The sequence below is a fragment of the Brachyhypopomus gauderio genome, chromosome 18 (genome assembly GCF_052324685.1).
Source record: "Brachyhypopomus gauderio isolate BG-103 chromosome 18, BGAUD_0.2, whole genome shotgun sequence".
NCBI lineage: Eukaryota > Metazoa > Chordata > Actinopteri > Gymnotiformes > Hypopomidae > Brachyhypopomus > Brachyhypopomus gauderio.
The window spans coordinates 11,422,296-11,438,714 of NC_135228.1; the positions used below are offsets into that span (position 1 = coordinate 11,422,296).

Genomic DNA, 16,419 nt, shown 5'->3' on the forward strand with positions numbered 1-16,419 from the left:
TCCTCTTTGCATCTCCGCCTGGTAAGGTCTAAGGGACGCGTTATAATTTAAAGGGAAGTCGAGCACAAACTACACATTAGTATACATTAAATGCATTTTGTTGAAACACAATCTATTATCTACAATCTCAACCTACAATCTATTAAATAATTTAAAAAAATCTATCCACATTCAAATTAGATCAAAAAAATTGTGTTTTTTGAAAGCATGTTTCATTACTGTCTAAGAAAAGAATTGTGTTTGTCTGAACTAACCTCCTGCGGGGTGACAATTCTAGGACTTGTCTAGATATTTATGCAATTTGAGCTATTTTTAGCTGCTGAGGTGACTTTGCAAATGTCCCTTCGTGGCTTCCTTGAAGCTCATCGCTCCCCCTGCGACAAGCCTGTCCGTAAACGCTGGTGCGTGGCTGGAGTCGGCATTCCTCTGAAATCCAGCAGCACCTGCTCTCCTTTCTCTCGCAACCTTTAGGCAAGCGGACCCGACCTCAGTACCAGGCCACCTGCAACCTGGCGGGTAGGAGACCGCGGAGAAGAGGGGCTCGGTGCACAACAGCTGCGGCCACAAACGCAGGTCTCATTAAGGCCCCGCCAGAGCCACCAGCACTGCTATTTTCATCCAGTAATGACACGTTTGAACCACTGTGTCAGGGAGTTAAAATTGCATTTCGTGTTCCACAGACAATGCGCTCGAAATGAGCTTCTAAAGGGGAGGTTTTGAGGCTAGCCAACTACGCTGATATAAACAAAAGGGCTGGGAAGTAGGAGCAGTGGAATTATCAGACATGGGCTGAGGGATAAACAGCATACTGCATCATACCATAATTTAGACCTTCACTTATGTTTGCTGTAAATGGTCTTTGGCATAGTCATTCACATACAAAGGGTCATACAAAGGGTCATTTTTTTTCAAGGAATAGCCGATTTGTCTTCTAGCCCACTTTTTGTTGCTCTTGTTTTCTCCGTTGTCTGGGTAACATATCGTCATCATCGTCGTCATTTGATCATCTTCTCACTAAACCACTAGGTATGGCTCTCTTTCTCTCTCTTGCTCTCTCTCTCTCTCTCTCTCTCTCTCTCTCTCACCGTCTCTCTCTTTGGTCCCGTCATGAACTGCATATAACGTATTAAGTGAGCTTAATAGTCACCTTTGTAAAACTGACAGTTAATAGGCTAACCTCTGCTGCCTGTCTATATCTCCAGCCCTGGTTTCCAATTTCCATTGCAAGTCTGCCAAACCTGAGCCAACCACGATTAATCATTCATTGCGACGGCCAATGGAAGGCTACCTGAAATCCATATTTCTTGCTCTCCTCAGGGCAAGGAAGGCGGGTTGATCTGGTATATGAATCACCAGGGTCAGACTCAACCACTCTTCCGGGCCCCGTCAGAGGCGCGGTCGGTCCGCCCCTTTCTACCCATCCGGGAAAAGCTCCCATGCAAAAGCATGCAGATGGCCAAGCGTATTTACATGGACCAGAGCCATTTGAATAAGGGCTCAGGAGTGCTGGGAGAAAAAAGAGCTAAGCAAAAAAGGGCGAAGGGACCACTGTTCAGTCACGACGTGCCAGCAGCTTCAGCAAATGTAGATGCAGTGCCGGTTTCCCCCCACCTGTGTGTTTATATGGCCACAGAGCCGGGGACAGCTATGAATAAAACATTTAAATACATTAAAAAATTAATCGCCTCTACCTAAGGCATAAGCATGGCACGTTTCGCTCCTGGAGACCACACGGTGCTGACAAAGGTGCCATTGTGCCATTCGACTGGTATAGAGTGAAATATTTAGCTGGGCATCAATCTTTCACCTTTAACCTGGATCCTTCACCTGCTTCCTTTCCTGCAGCCACCATCATCCCTAGTTAAAGAGCGTCGGTGTAGAGCCAAAATGGCCGCCCTGAAGGTAGCGTTTACGACTCATTCTTGGTCAGGCTTCATTAAATCGTCACAGAGAGTTCCCAGAAGTCCAGGGCACTGGGTCGAGACTAGCACTCCTGCCTTTTATTTACTCCGAGAGCGCTTCATCTTCGACACTCAAGTCCACTTCATAAGGGCCGCAGGTTTGGGGGCCCATGCGTGATTTATCGGCACGCCTGCGGCCCCTCGACGCGGCAGGCCGGAGCCACTCGCCTCGTGCTCGCTCTAGCCGCCAACCCTGAGGGACGGAATCCTAATTAAGGTGGAGAGGGGGCTGGGTCGGGTGGCTCGCGCCAGAAAGAAAGAGTGAACGCGTATCAGCGAGCGCTCGTGCACACACACGCTCGCTGTGGCATTTGTGATTTCATTAGTCCTCTGGGTCCTGTGAGGAATAAATTACAGAGGAGCAGCTGGATGCCTGTGTGTGTGTGTGTGTGTGTGTGTGTGTGTGTGTGTGTGTGTGTGTGTGTGTGTGTGTGTGTGTGTGTGTGTGTGCGCGTTTGTGTGCATGTGTTTGTGTGTTTGCGTGTGTGTGTGTGTGTGCGCGTTTGTGTGCGTTTGTACGTGCGTGTGTGTGTGGTGGGTGTGTGTGTGTGCACACACACTGGCGAGCGGTATGTTTATGCATTTATTCATGTGTCAAATTATGATGCCAACCATGACATCCAAATCCAGCGCCATGGCAAATCACCCCCAACACGCAAGATGCCAACCTTTTTTTCTCCCTCGGCTGATTTTGAAGCATTATACCAATATCAGCCCACACATCACGAAACGTATTGCAACAGCCACTGTTAGAGGCTAATTAAAGGCTGAGAATACTCTTCAGTTTGAGATAGCTCTTAACCACGACTCTCTGGCCCACGCTCTCATACCCACCACATGCCCCCCGCTCCCCCTTCCCAGCACAGCCCCACCCCCCACCCTCACATAGTGTTGACACGGCAGAACCCTCCTCGCGCTGGACGGGCGAAAACGCTGAGTCAGGCCGGGTTGCAGCATCCCCCATCCCCAGAGCAGAGCTTCATCAATAATGGAACGTCCCCCTCAACCAGGGTAGCTCCCTCCCAGCCTGGCCAGCCGCTAAGGACCGTCCCATCAATCCCCACTGCAGTCGTGGCGTGTGTGGTTCTCCTTCGAGTGTGTGAATGTTCGTGTGGTCATATCCCGCACTCTGAAAAGTGAGATGCTGCAGGCACGGTGCAGGACTCCACCGGGGAAATCACGTTCACCCACTGCGACTCCTGGGACGTTCTGATAATGCAGATGTTAAAGCCACGGCGATACAAAAGAAGCCTCTTAGTTTACTCACCACAGTCCTTTGTAGATGTTCAGCTAAGTGAAAAACTCAACTCCCGATCTTAATCGTGCTGTAACATTTGCACCATACGAGGGAGGGGAGGGAGGGGTTTTTGGAAGGCGTGTCTTTCAACGCCGTTCCTGGGGTTGCATCAACAGCCGTTCCAGACGGTCCCAGAACCTTCACCGCCTGTTGCCACCCGCCTCCTCGCATCCGTTCTGAACTTCCCCTACAAAAAGCTGCAGTGAACAAAAAGTGGATCCCCCGGTAGCTTAACGCAACTTTGTTTGCCTTGGATGCCCGTTGGCTGGTTCACTGACACGTGGCTGTATGTGTTTGCCTCCGCTCCATATCGCGTAAACAGCGCTTAAAAACAGATGGAGGGAGTACGGCTGTCAGCAGTAGCTCTTCTGAATGAAACATATCCAGAGAAAGGAGAAGCCGTCTACTGAGAACAAAGAAGGCCTTGGAAATATATTCAAAAATGAAATACGCTGCTGTCACAAAAGCTGTTTTTCCAAATAACTCTGAGATAGAGATCAAGTTGGGTTGCGTGTGTGAATTTTTGTTTGTTGAAGCCAAATTATAGAAGAGCAGAATTGTCAAATATAGGAACCTCCCTGATAACAAGCATTATTCACGACGAAGGCCGTTGGAATATAGATATTCTAGAGTTATTTTCATGTTTCTTTCTTAAAAGAAAGGAAAACAGTTTTTGTATCTATTTCTTTATTGAGGAGTGCGCAAACTTAATGGCTTGGCCAATACGTTCTTGATCCAGTTCCTCAAGTTCACTGAGAGACAGTGTATTTCTACTTCTGCTTCACATTTTCAGTTTCAAAAACTGCCTGTTCATAAAAAACAAGCATTGGTTTGTAAAAAGAGTCCAGCCAGCAATAACCCAAGTTTTGGGTGTACTTGATGTCCACTTTCAGATTGATCTGGTTTAAAATCCGATCTTTCTCATTCTCATCAGGGTCTTAGCTGAGGCCATTGATTTCCCATCCTGGAACTCTGGCGTGTTTACTGGGTTTCGCGAGCGCACTTCAATCCGACGAACTCTCGTTCTACTCGACTGAACAACAAATATCACTAGGAGATCATAAACGTATTTGTGGTGTGAATCCAATATGGCTTTAATGTTCTCTTATCAAAGAATCGAGGGGGGGAAATCGAATCCAAGAACACCTTCTCTGAATGCAGAAACATGCCGCCACCCCCGTGCCCTTACTTTGCGTGGATCAATACCCTAAAAAACCAAGGCGAAGCTGTTTAACATATACTTTGATCATCACTAATTCCACCCGGCAAAGGAGTACAGATTTTTGCTCTTATTACTCATTTAGCGGTAAGAGATGAGCTCCTGTTGCCATGAAAACAGACTATTTATTTATTTATTTGTGATGCCTCCTCCAAGGAAATGGTTATGTCATTTATTGATTCCCAGTGTGTGCATGGAGTAGAAGTTTTTAGCATTGTGGCCCGCGGGCATGAAAGCGAACGCCCATAAGTACCTACGATTACTGCAGCTGTACCTGGGCTTGAACATCTCAAGAAGATATTCCTACAATAATATCTGGAACAGGTGCTGGCTGGCGTGTCACTCGCACGGGCACCACACGATATGTCAGTGACATCACTTTCCCTTTCTCCTCGTCCCTGCTATCGTCCTCTTTGTGATACAGAGGCTCCGGCTGCAGACAGATGCAGTGTGATGTGGCATATCAGGGGCTGCAATCAGCAACTGCATCAAACATTTACACACCTCCACCCCTCCTCTCTGCAGCACACACACACACACACACACACACACACACACACACACACACATCCACCCCACACACACGGAGCCGAGACTACAAGGTGCGTTCGTCGTCAGCAGTGTATATCTCACACATAACAGATCATGTTTTTGACAGCTAGCCGACGGTGAGCCGAGCGTGGATTCAGGTGTGATGCACTTCCTGCACGGAATAAGTCATAAAGAACCTTCCAGACAGAATTCATGACAACACACACACGCACAAACACACACACACACACACACACACACACACACACACACACACACACGTTCCGAAGACGTACCCAATTTTCTCAAAGCGCACACTGCACTCCTAACTCATCCCAGCTCCATTATCAGAAGCAGTCCTGGATCTTCATGGATGATCCCCTCCCCCTCAACATCCTTTCATGCCCATCCTCAGCTCCCACTCCCAGGCCAGGGGAGTATAGTGAGACCCCCTGTGGGGCTGTTGCCCTGCGTGGGTCATTCAAAGGACACCCAGCCTTTAGTCAATACCTGAAGCTAGCATATTGATCACTACACATAGATGTCTATGGATCTACTTTGACCCACATGGTAGGGCACAGTTCATTTTCTATGTAGCAGTCAAACAAAGAATTTAGGGAGCTCAGAATAAAGCGATGTGTGTTGCTGAATGAAATGTCGTTTGCCTGCAGGTCGGTTGAATTAACCCACAGTTTCCTGGGGTGAATGCTGTACAGACTGAATAGCCAATGCTCTGCTAGAGGCAATAATCCTATTATAAGGATAAAAATATTTGTTGTCACAATTCTTTTTTTCTAGTTTTACTGTTGAGTCATTTATTGTTGCAGTTGAGAAATGACTAATGTTGTAACTATTACCAGCAGTGAATAGATGAAACGGATGTACTAACCAGACAGTTCAATGTGCCATGGTTAATTAATGAACATAATGCATTTTAGTATCAACAATCAAGAGTTTTATATATAATAGAGAGAGTGAAAATCATTTAAGGGAGTTTGTTACTTTACATGTCTTTAAGACTGATTTAGGACAGAGTTACTTTTGGTACATGAAGAGCCAGACGAAAAAAGCTACCCAGCCCTGTGTACAAGCCGGCAGCCGCCACTGACTGCTCCCCCCACAATCCAGATTTGCTTTGCTTGTTTAGTTAAGCAGGTCTCCCTGCCCCCAGAACCATAGGACGGAGGACATGAGGAGCAGTGAGGCGTTGGCCACTCGCTCTGGCTCCTTGCTCCCTTGTTCATTCATCCCTTGTGCCCTTGCTCCCTCGCACCAACAGGAAAGGTCGACGGCTACAACCCCGCCCCACCATTAGCCTGGGTTTTGCTGAGAGACATCCTGGTTACATAGCCATTCCTTTTATTGGCAGATGTCCTTACTGAGACCCACTAGGTCTGTGTAGATTCCTACGTGCCAAAATTTTAGCTTGAGGCCAAATGTGGATGATTCGAATTTGCTTTTTATCTTCTGCCTGAAAAAGCAAATCCCAGTTTCTGTGTCCATAGTTTTTGAATCCCACCCAACCCCCCACTCCCCCCACATATGGCTAAACCCACTAACCTGATTCCGAGCCACCATCTAAACCAGCGATATGAATTCAGATGAAACGCCTGCTGGCTCCCATTAGGGGCCAAATGGACAGCATCTTCCCCCGTACAGAAGCTCAGAACACCTCGCTGGTCTGAACAATCCCCCCACCGCACGCCACAACGTGGTTCCTACCACATGTTCCAGCTAAGCTTTGTGCCTCAGAGAATCACACCCACTACCAGCACCCAGCAGAGGACGAGACACGCCAGCCACTTGGATCGGTTCCTGTGACAAAAGGCTTGTGTTTCCAATGGTGACCGGCCTCTCCCCCACCATCTTTTTTTCTTTTCGTCCCCGCGAGCAGCCCTTATCACGTCAAACGGATGCCTGGCAAATGCACCGTAATCAAATTCCTGATGGAGGGTAATTAGTTCAGCTCCTGCGCTCTGAGCCGAGGCGGGAGGCAGGACGCCAGCTTAGCCGCCACAGCCAATAGGGTCGCAGCATTCCTCCCGCACACCCCACCGACGTGGCGTACCTAGCACAAAGGGACCGCTGGGTAGAAGCACATGGTGGCCAATCCACCAGGTGAACGACTGCATAAGCAAAAACAGCAGATTTGTGTTGCAGATGTATGTGGAATATGGAAGTGCAATCAAAATTGCTTGATCAAAATGTGGCTCTAATGACACAACATGGCCGCCGAAGGTCCAGGTACAAGTTCTTGCGTCTAGACAGGTGAAAAAACTTTGAGATCCAACTCTGCTAGCACATGACAAACGCATGGCATCGGGGCAGCGATTCTGGTGGCAAGGATGTGGCCGTTTCTAAAATGCTCCTTTCAAAGACCTGACTAAGCCAGGCCACCTGTTCATATTACATATGAAAAAGCCACTGTAGCTTCAAAAGCACATTCTGTTCGACACACATAAATATCCATAAATACAAATGGTAAGAACAACGGACATGCGGTAACGGCTGTCTGAACACTTGATGGCAATTCACTCTGCTATTGAGTGTTAACCTCAAAAGGTACGTCAAGGAACCAAGGGATGTACTGAAATTAAGGGAGCTTCAGACTCTAAACCCTCACTGCCTCTTTAGTCTAGCCATCCGGCTCATGTATGCTAGTCTGTCAGTGACCTTTTTCGTGGGCAGTACAGCCATTGTCACTCATAAACAGACATGATCTGCGTGCACTAGCTTCTCCCTGTCTTGGCCTGGGCCTCGGGATTGTGGGGGTTGGGGGCTGGGGCAATGCTCTGAAGTTAGCAGAGTTAGCACAGTGGCGCTAACGAGCCTAGCATGCCTCGAGACAAGCCGTATTTTGCTCCGGGAGAAGAAAGGTCCGCTGCGTAGCGTTGTCAAGAAGCTTCAGCGGCACTAGCTGAAATTAGAGTGCAAGGAGAGATCAAGCAAGACAGCGGGGACGTGGAGGCGCGGCGACACGCTCCTGCACCCGCTCCTTTTTTTGTTCCCTTCATAGAGGGCTTTTATTTCATCATGCTGCTCCTCTATGCCGTTTGGCAGGCTTTCATGAAATCAGGGGCGAAGGGCGGTTCGTTCGGCAATGCCGAGCAACCCGCGGAGAGAACGTGCAACACATCCGCCACATCTCGATGTAGTGGGCTTAGCACTCGGCTTGGTTCGGAACGGTCCGGTTGGCTGGTTCTGTGAGGGGCGGGAGAAGCTGAAGGGTGTCTCCACATCTCAGCACCCACTGCAGGGACCTGCCCCAGATAGCAATCCAACAGGAACGTGTCAGAACCCTTTGGCCATATGCTACAAAAGCAATCGTCCTTAAACACTTGTGCCAGATTCAGACCCAGACCCTTAGATATGTCTGAACACCAACACAGATTTAATGGCACACCTTATATCTTTTAACAGCTTGACCGTTGGGATCTAAATATAGATTAAAATATAGCATCCAGGGACACTGTAGGGCGTCAGTACTGACCACAGTGTAGCCACCTGGGTCTGTCTCCTGCACCATGAGCAGCACCCCAGACAAGAAACTGCACAGTCATCCTAAACAACGGGGCCATTTTGTCTTCGGAGCTGGCCTCCGCCACAGCAATGTGTCAAGCTCCGAGCTGAATTACTCCCCCAGCAGGACGTGTCTCTCCCACCCTCGACAAGCCCCTCCCACCTTCAGAAAACAGTGAAAGAAAAAAAATTGCTTCAAAACTCCTTTGGCTGGAGAAGTGTAATAAAAAACATGTAAAAGAAGTGCTCTGCGTGGTGAGGCGAGGCCACTTCTGAAGGCCAACCTGCTGCGAGGTCGGTTACGGAGAGGACAGATTCCAGCGCCCGACTCAAGGCCACACCGGCGGCCCTCGGGGAGCCCTCGACGCACAACCAACCTCACGCATAAGCAGCCCAGCATTACCATGACGACAGCAGCGGAGTGACACAGCACGTTTACGGCCGCGGCGCCCTTCAGGCATGACTCATCGCCGACGCTCGGAGAGAGTCACTCCACCACCGCTGCCGAACTGCCCCCCTGTGAGGTCACGCTCACGGTCCCGAGCCCACTCGCCATGGCAACTGCAGACCCAGCATGGCAGTGGAGGGTTTTTTTTGGGGGGGAAGGGGGGGCGGAGGGGGTGGAGAGGCGTGACGGAGATGGACAGAGGATGTGGAGAGGAGGGAAAATGGCCGACGCACCTGCGCATCTGCCTGTAATAAATGCAGCGAGACGTGTTCGTCAGATCCGTTCGATGTCCTGATGCCTTGATGAACAGCGCTTTGGTTTTGAAAATGGTAGCCAGCCATCTAAATACCCCGTTCACAATCCAGACGGAACGACAGCTCAAACTACCCCGTAACACTGGGGACGGGACACTAAAAGACACAAATGGCATTTCTGCTCTTTAGTGACAAAGAGTGAAACAGCCTGCAGAACGAGGACCAAAAGAACCACTTTTGCATTCTCCCTCAGGGAGCCCCCCCCCATCCCCCCCTCCTACCGAGCGTGCGGGAGCGTGCGGGAACGTGCATGTGTGCGCGTGTGCTTGGTCTCCATGGCAGAGAGCGGTATGTCGCAATAAGCTGCAGAGATGGCACAGCCGGTGCCGTGAGACGGGCTGGACAGGCTGGCCCGTGATAGGTCGCACCTGGAAAAGGGGGCGGAGACAACAGGACGGCTTGCGAATGACAAACACAGATTCGACGGGACCCCCTGATCCTCGCTCCGTGATACCGCATGCAAGCTCTGCTCATAAATAATTACACTCCTATTACTTTCTCATCAGTACATGTACATACATATAATTTTATATGCAGTAAGGTAATTAGATATTGCAACAGAAGATAAATATTAAGAGGTGGACATGTGCAGTAAGTGCATGAGTCACAAGTGCTATAAGGTCAATAGGACGTGTGAAGAATGTATCTGCTGTGCATCCGAGTATGTCATAAGTGTGTGTGTGTGTGTGTGTGTGTGTGTGTGTGTGTGTGTGTGTGTGTGTGTGTGTGTGTGTGTGTGTGTGTGTGTGAGAGAGAGAGAGAAGGGGAGAGAGATAGAGAGAGAATCCTTCATGATCTGGCAGCTCTCATGACCAGATTAGAAACAATGAAGTCCATACAGCGTCCTTACTGAGGAATGTGTGTTTCAGCCCTCTTTCTCTATCTCTCTTTCACACACACACACACACACACACACACACACACACACACACACACACACACACACACACACACACACACACACACACACACACACACACACACACACACATATACACAAACTACTCTGTAGGCCTGTTTTTCTCCACTACTCCACTATTAGTTTCCATAGATTTGCACTGCAGTTCCGTCACCTAAATCTAACCCTGACCTTTAACCTCAGTAAGCAGAAGTACATCTGTTATTTTTTAATAAAAAAGTCAACTCCCCACAAGAAAAGTAAATACACACACACAAATACACATGCGCACACACACACACACAAATACACACGCGCGCACACACACACACACACACACACACACACACACACACACACACACACACACACACACACAAAGCTCCTCTTTCTGTCTCATGTTTTCCTCCATCCCTTCTTTCAATCCTCACAGGAGTCCCCTTTCACTTATTCTGGAAATTTTAGTCCTATGATTTGCCCTTGTTCACCTCTTCCCATGATGCACTCACATGCACACATACACACACACCCCCACACACACACACACACACACACACACACACACACCCACACACACTCCTGTCCTCCTCTATCACAGAATGTTTGCCTCCTCCAACACGCTGCGCACTTAACCTCATTGAGATGTAGGGCACTTAATCTAGTCTACCCTTAATGGCTCCCCTCTCTCCAGCTCTCACTATTGAGTGCAGCCACAATGGAGGGCAGATAGAGTTACTGTTTACACCCCTCCGTAGAAAACGAGGGCCCAACAAGAGGGGGGGGGGGGGGGGCTGCCGTCATTGCACCTGTAGCATGGTCGGAGGCGATGGGGCGGAGGAGGTGGGAGTGGAGGAGGGTTTGGCACTTACCCGCTTACGCAGTGTGGCAGCAGGGTGGAGACCTCACACCCAGGGTGGTAGACCATCGCTCGCCTCCCACGTGCGATAAGGCACTTAGGGTACAGAGACATGCCATGGTGTCTGGGCAGCGTCGCGGACTGACACTATATTAGAAGCGGAGATGATGCTCGGGCCGGAGACCGGGGCGGTGAGTCATGATGCGCACGGATGACACGTTGTCCCTTTGTGTCCCCCCCCCCCCCCCCCCCCCCCCCCGGGCGGAACGAAGCAGATGACGTCCCGGTGACCAACCGAGGATGCAGTTCATTTAGCAGATAATTTCACATCCTACTGACATAAAAGGAACATATTAAGAATAACAGGAGCCCAGCTAGGAAATGCGTGTGAGGTGGTCTGTGCAGCAGGCTCTGGTGAATTTTTTCTATTTGCGGCACGGGGTGAAGACTCACACACACACAGTTAGGTACATCACCGGTTTTTTCAGATAGAAGGAGCTGTTGAAGAGGAACAGCTCTTCTACAATCAACCTAGCGTTCCTTCAGCAAGGCCTATGGACAGCTGTTGTTTATAATCTGTGTGGTTTATTTTCTCTTCCTTCGCCTCAACCTTGCACTCTTTCACTCTCTCTCTCTCACTCTCACACACACACACACACACACACACACACAAAAGCAGCTGGTATTCACCTCATCGGGAAAAAAAAAGACAGATTGATTCATGTAACCTTGTTTTCCTCTGTCCTCTAATCCGTCTACTTCTCCGGTTCTCTATCTGCGATACACAATCCCCCTCCACTGCACCACAGTACATAGGGGAAGTGCACCAGGCAGTGCTGTAGACTGCAGGCTTGGAGTGATTCAGTGCAATCCATCTATTTATTTGAAAATATACACAAATGTACAATTAAAATTTTACATACTGATTCATACATGCACATTTACATTTTCCCTTACCCTTTTCACAAAGACAAGCTGACAAGCTGGTTCTGTTCCACAGTTAAGCGCCGTGTTTCTGTGCCACTTACGACACTAGGGGAAAACTACCTGACTCCTACCAGCTTATTATTAATGACTTTAGCATTTCTTCGTTAAATATTGGATATAATTTGTCCCTTCGGGTGTTTGTTTGTTAAACATGACTAATTGTCCCCTGCGGGCATTTGCAGTTTGATAGTCTTAATTGACACTAACCAGCTTGTAATCATTAATAGCATTATTAGCATTTGTTGGTTATAGATTCCTCTAAGAGGAGGGGCCTGTCCACCATAAGGTGAAAAACAAACCCCACAAGACAGCAGAAGAGGAAACTCCAAAACCCCCAAAGCTCCCCCTTCATCATTTTTGTTTTGGCTTGACAGTTCTTTGGTTTTTTTTTTTCTTTCTCCATGTGTGTACACAAAAGTCTTATCTGGGTGGTTTGGTGAGCCACGTGACGTACAAGGGCAGGGTAATGTAACACACAAACACACACAAGACAGTAAAAAAAAAAAACACGCCCTCAGCAAAAACACAAAACAAATTAAGCACAAAACAAAACAAAACCATGTAAAACACACACATAACATATGTCCATTGCAACATATGTGGTTTTAACATGGACTAAAGCCAATACAGTTTAACCTCGATTGTGGTTTTGTGGAGTTTAATGTAATTTTGATTGCCTGACATATGACCTGGATATGAGGCACTATGCCATTGGCCATCTCTGGCAAATGTCAACTGCACCCAGCGATGATGCCATCATGCTGCTGACACAACAGAGTTGACAGTGTTCGGGCTGACAAACTCAGAGCTAACACTATCAGGACTGGAGCTGTGTCTGGAAATGCTGGCGTGCCCACTAATGTGGACAGTGAAAGGTTTTAACGTTATGCAGGCCAAAGGTCACTAGGGTCTTTCACCATGAACAAGCTTGATGCTTCACAAAGACACAAAGATGTGCGCGCGTGCGCACACACACACACACACGTACACACACACACACACACACACACACACACACACACACACACACACACACACACACACACACACACACAGCTGCATATAGCGCTTTCTGAGACCATGTAAGTCTCTCTCTTTCTCTTTCTCTCTCACTGCATTGTGACACATACCAGGATTCCATATTCAAATGTCCAGGCAAACACACACCTACATACACACACACACACACACACACACACACACACACACACACACACACACACACACACACACACACACACACAGGGAATGGTATGCAGGGACACACGCTTCTTCCTTCCTGGATTACCCCTTTATCTATGATTTAGCATCTGCACAATGCAGACTCAGCCCTCTCGACCCGCCTACCACCGCGTTCTGCAGTCCATTGTTAGCATACGGGCAGCTAGCATGCTAGTGCACTTTCTCCGTAGTGAAGGCTGGGGTGGGGGGGGGCTGTGGGGGGGGGGCGTTGGTGTTGGTGTTTGGTGTTGAGGCGGAGGGGAGGGGGGGGTGTAGGGCTGTGTAACAGCTTGTTCTTTCACCATTGCTGACCTCTGTGAGAGAACACTGTGTACTACACCATTTTGTCCTCATCAGACATCTGAAGGGGAGCGTTGTGATTCCATAAGGCAAATCGAAGCATCTCATTTCACAAACAGTGGGAGAGTGGTGTATGCATGTAGATAAGTAAATATGTAAATAGGTAAATATGTAAATATGCTTATGCACGCAGGCATGTTTTCACACACTGCGGCCTTCCCTAACATCGTGCTGCATATTCATGAACGCATAATAAACTGTAGGGCTGTTTACGCCGTGTGACTGCTGTTTTCCGAGTCTTGTAAACACATAAATAAATTCACAGCACGGCCAGCACACACCCACATGCACAAGCTCAAGACATGGTTGTGAGGATAAAATCAGAAACATGGTGAATGGTGAAACGGACTGTGAGCCAACTGTTTACAAGCTGTAACCAGTATGGCAATATATACTGGGAAAGATTTACAAAATGGAACATTGACCATGCTAGCATCACAAATAATGAGTAGCATCAAATAACCATTCATTACAAATAGGGACAAGTTAGAATATTTATTTTTTTACACTTCTATTTAATATTTATGTTCAGTATCACAGATTGAAATGATGCAAGGATATCTTTAACGCATGTCTGCCTTCTGACAGAACTGTATGAAAGGCTAACTGTAGTTGGAGTTGGAGTGTCAAACCTTTTTTTAACAAAAGCGTGACTGCAGGATCTGTTCGCATGCTGTCTCTGAATCCCGCACCTACCAAGATGCATTATTGGGACACCCCACACGTAATTCCACAGTGAGGTATTCCCCTAACACCCATACGTGAGGAGTGACCAATGAAACAAAGATGTGTGTGGGCGGGGCTGAACATCTGGAACAGGATTGGACAAGAGTATAGCAGTGGCGCAGCCAATAGCTGCACTGATGGGTAATGTCCATTCTTTCAATAAACTATTGTTAAGTTTAAGCTATTCAGCAGCATGTCGTGCAAATGGTATTCTTGGACGCTGCAAACATGTGAAGGATCCTGTGAGACCGAACGTGACGGAGTGTTCATCCATCGCTGGAATGGAGGCCTATGATGGAAGAAATCAATGTTCAGACATCCCAGTTGCTACATATTGACCAAAGGCTACTGATGGCAGGACACTCCCTAGTCGTAGGTAGAGCTAGAGAAGACAAGCGAGGCTGCTCTGTACACAGGTCCTCTTAAAATGCTCCATTGGTTTCAAAGGAGTGCTCTCATCATGTTTACTCGGGCTTCTGCTGCAGCTTGGTGGAGGACAAGATGGCGTTACAAAGCACCCCGGAGCAAGCAGGAGGAAAGAACCTCATGCGGTTCCTCTCGCCATGCATAGATGTCGGCCATTTTAGGTGTTCGTAAGATATGAAACAATGAAACAATATATTAGCATATATTAATATGTTAATATTAATTAACATATTGGGTTTGGACTCGACATGCGCTCACCAACCGCGAATGTCATCCAATATGCCGTATGTCCAGTGACAGGTCTACATTTATTAGATAGTTACTTTATGATGTGTTTTTGGGGTAATTATTTGGACACGTTGAAAACATCTGGGTCTCCATGGTAGCCTGAATTATGCACATATGCCCTTTTCAGCTCAGGACTGCTTATTCTAATCATTTATTATGTATATGAAATACTACATTCTTGTAAATATGAGTATATGTATGGCACTATGCTTGGCTTTGTGTAAGCTGTAAGTGGGTCAAAGAATGTACGTGTGTGTGTGTGTGTGTGTGTGTGTGTGTGTGTGTGTGTGTGTGTGTGTGTGTGTGTGTGTGTGTGTGTATGCATTATCAAGCACCCATGCCTCAGTCACATGAGCAGAGTGTGCCTGTGAGTGTGTCTGTATGTGTGTGTGTGTATGTGTGTGTGTGTGTGTGTGTGTGTGTGTGTGTGTGTGTGTGTGTGTGTGTGTGTGTGTGTGCGCGCAAGTGTGAGATAGCCTGACCTGATAAGTGCCATCGCCCTCACACGCTGTTGTGGAATGAGAAGTGCGGGAGTCACACCTCACAGTAGCGTGTGTGTGTGTGTGCGTGTGTGGGGAGGGGGGTGTGGTGTGTGTGTATGCATGTGTGTGTGTCTGTGTGTGTGCATCTGTGTATGTACACATCTTAAGACTTCTATATACTAAACCTTATATCCTACTTTAATGTAATCCTTAATCTACCATACAGTAACATACAAACTAGGTGGGGACAGTCTCACTTTGTCTTCTGGTCAAGTGTGGACATTCTGCTGTGTTTAGACCTATGGGATGGGAATGTCCAAAGACTTATGGGATGTGAATGTTCCATGATTTATGGGATGGAAATGTCCAAAGACTTATGGGATGTGAATGTTCCATGATTTATGGGATGGAAATGTCCAAAGACTTATGGGATGTGAATGTTCCATGATTTATGGGATGGAAATGTCCAAAGACTTATGGGATGGGAATGTCCAAAGACTTATGGGATGGAAATGTCCAAAGACTTATGGGATGGGAATGTCCAAAGACTTATGGGATGGAAATGTCCAAAGACTTATGGGATGGGAATGTCCAAGGAATAGTCCTCTAAAAAACAAGTGCCCTTGTATATCCAATCAGTAGCTTTCAACATAGTCAGTGTGTAGTTTATGTAGTTTGTTATGTTATACATATACATTATATGTAAATAAATTGCTGTATCACGTGCAATCAACGTGTTTTAAGAAAAAGAGGAAGAAATAGATGACATGTAAACCTTTTTTCATGACCAGTGCACGATGTTGGTGACGAACAGCAAAAGCGTCAGAAGATGCAGCAATGCCATGGTCTTCACCTCCTCAAAGTGTTGCAGCTGCATTCAGTCCTG

General features: G+C 47.6%; 1 long non-coding RNA gene across 1 annotated transcript in view; it reads right to left on the reverse strand.

The window, feature by feature from the left end:
- Nucleotides 1-14,279: 14,279 nt before the first annotated feature.
- LOC143481441 (uncharacterized) overlaps nt 14,280-16,419 on the reverse strand; it is a 2,927-nt gene continuing 787 nt past the window's right edge. The window contains exons 2-3 of the long non-coding RNA XR_013122027.1: nt 16,309-16,419; nt 14,280-14,626 (exon numbers count right to left, since the gene is read on the reverse strand). The exon at nt 16,309-16,419 is cut by the window's right edge and continues 521 nt beyond it. This is a non-coding gene — a long non-coding RNA (uncharacterized LOC143481441). The remainder of the gene's footprint in view (nt 14,627-16,308) is intronic.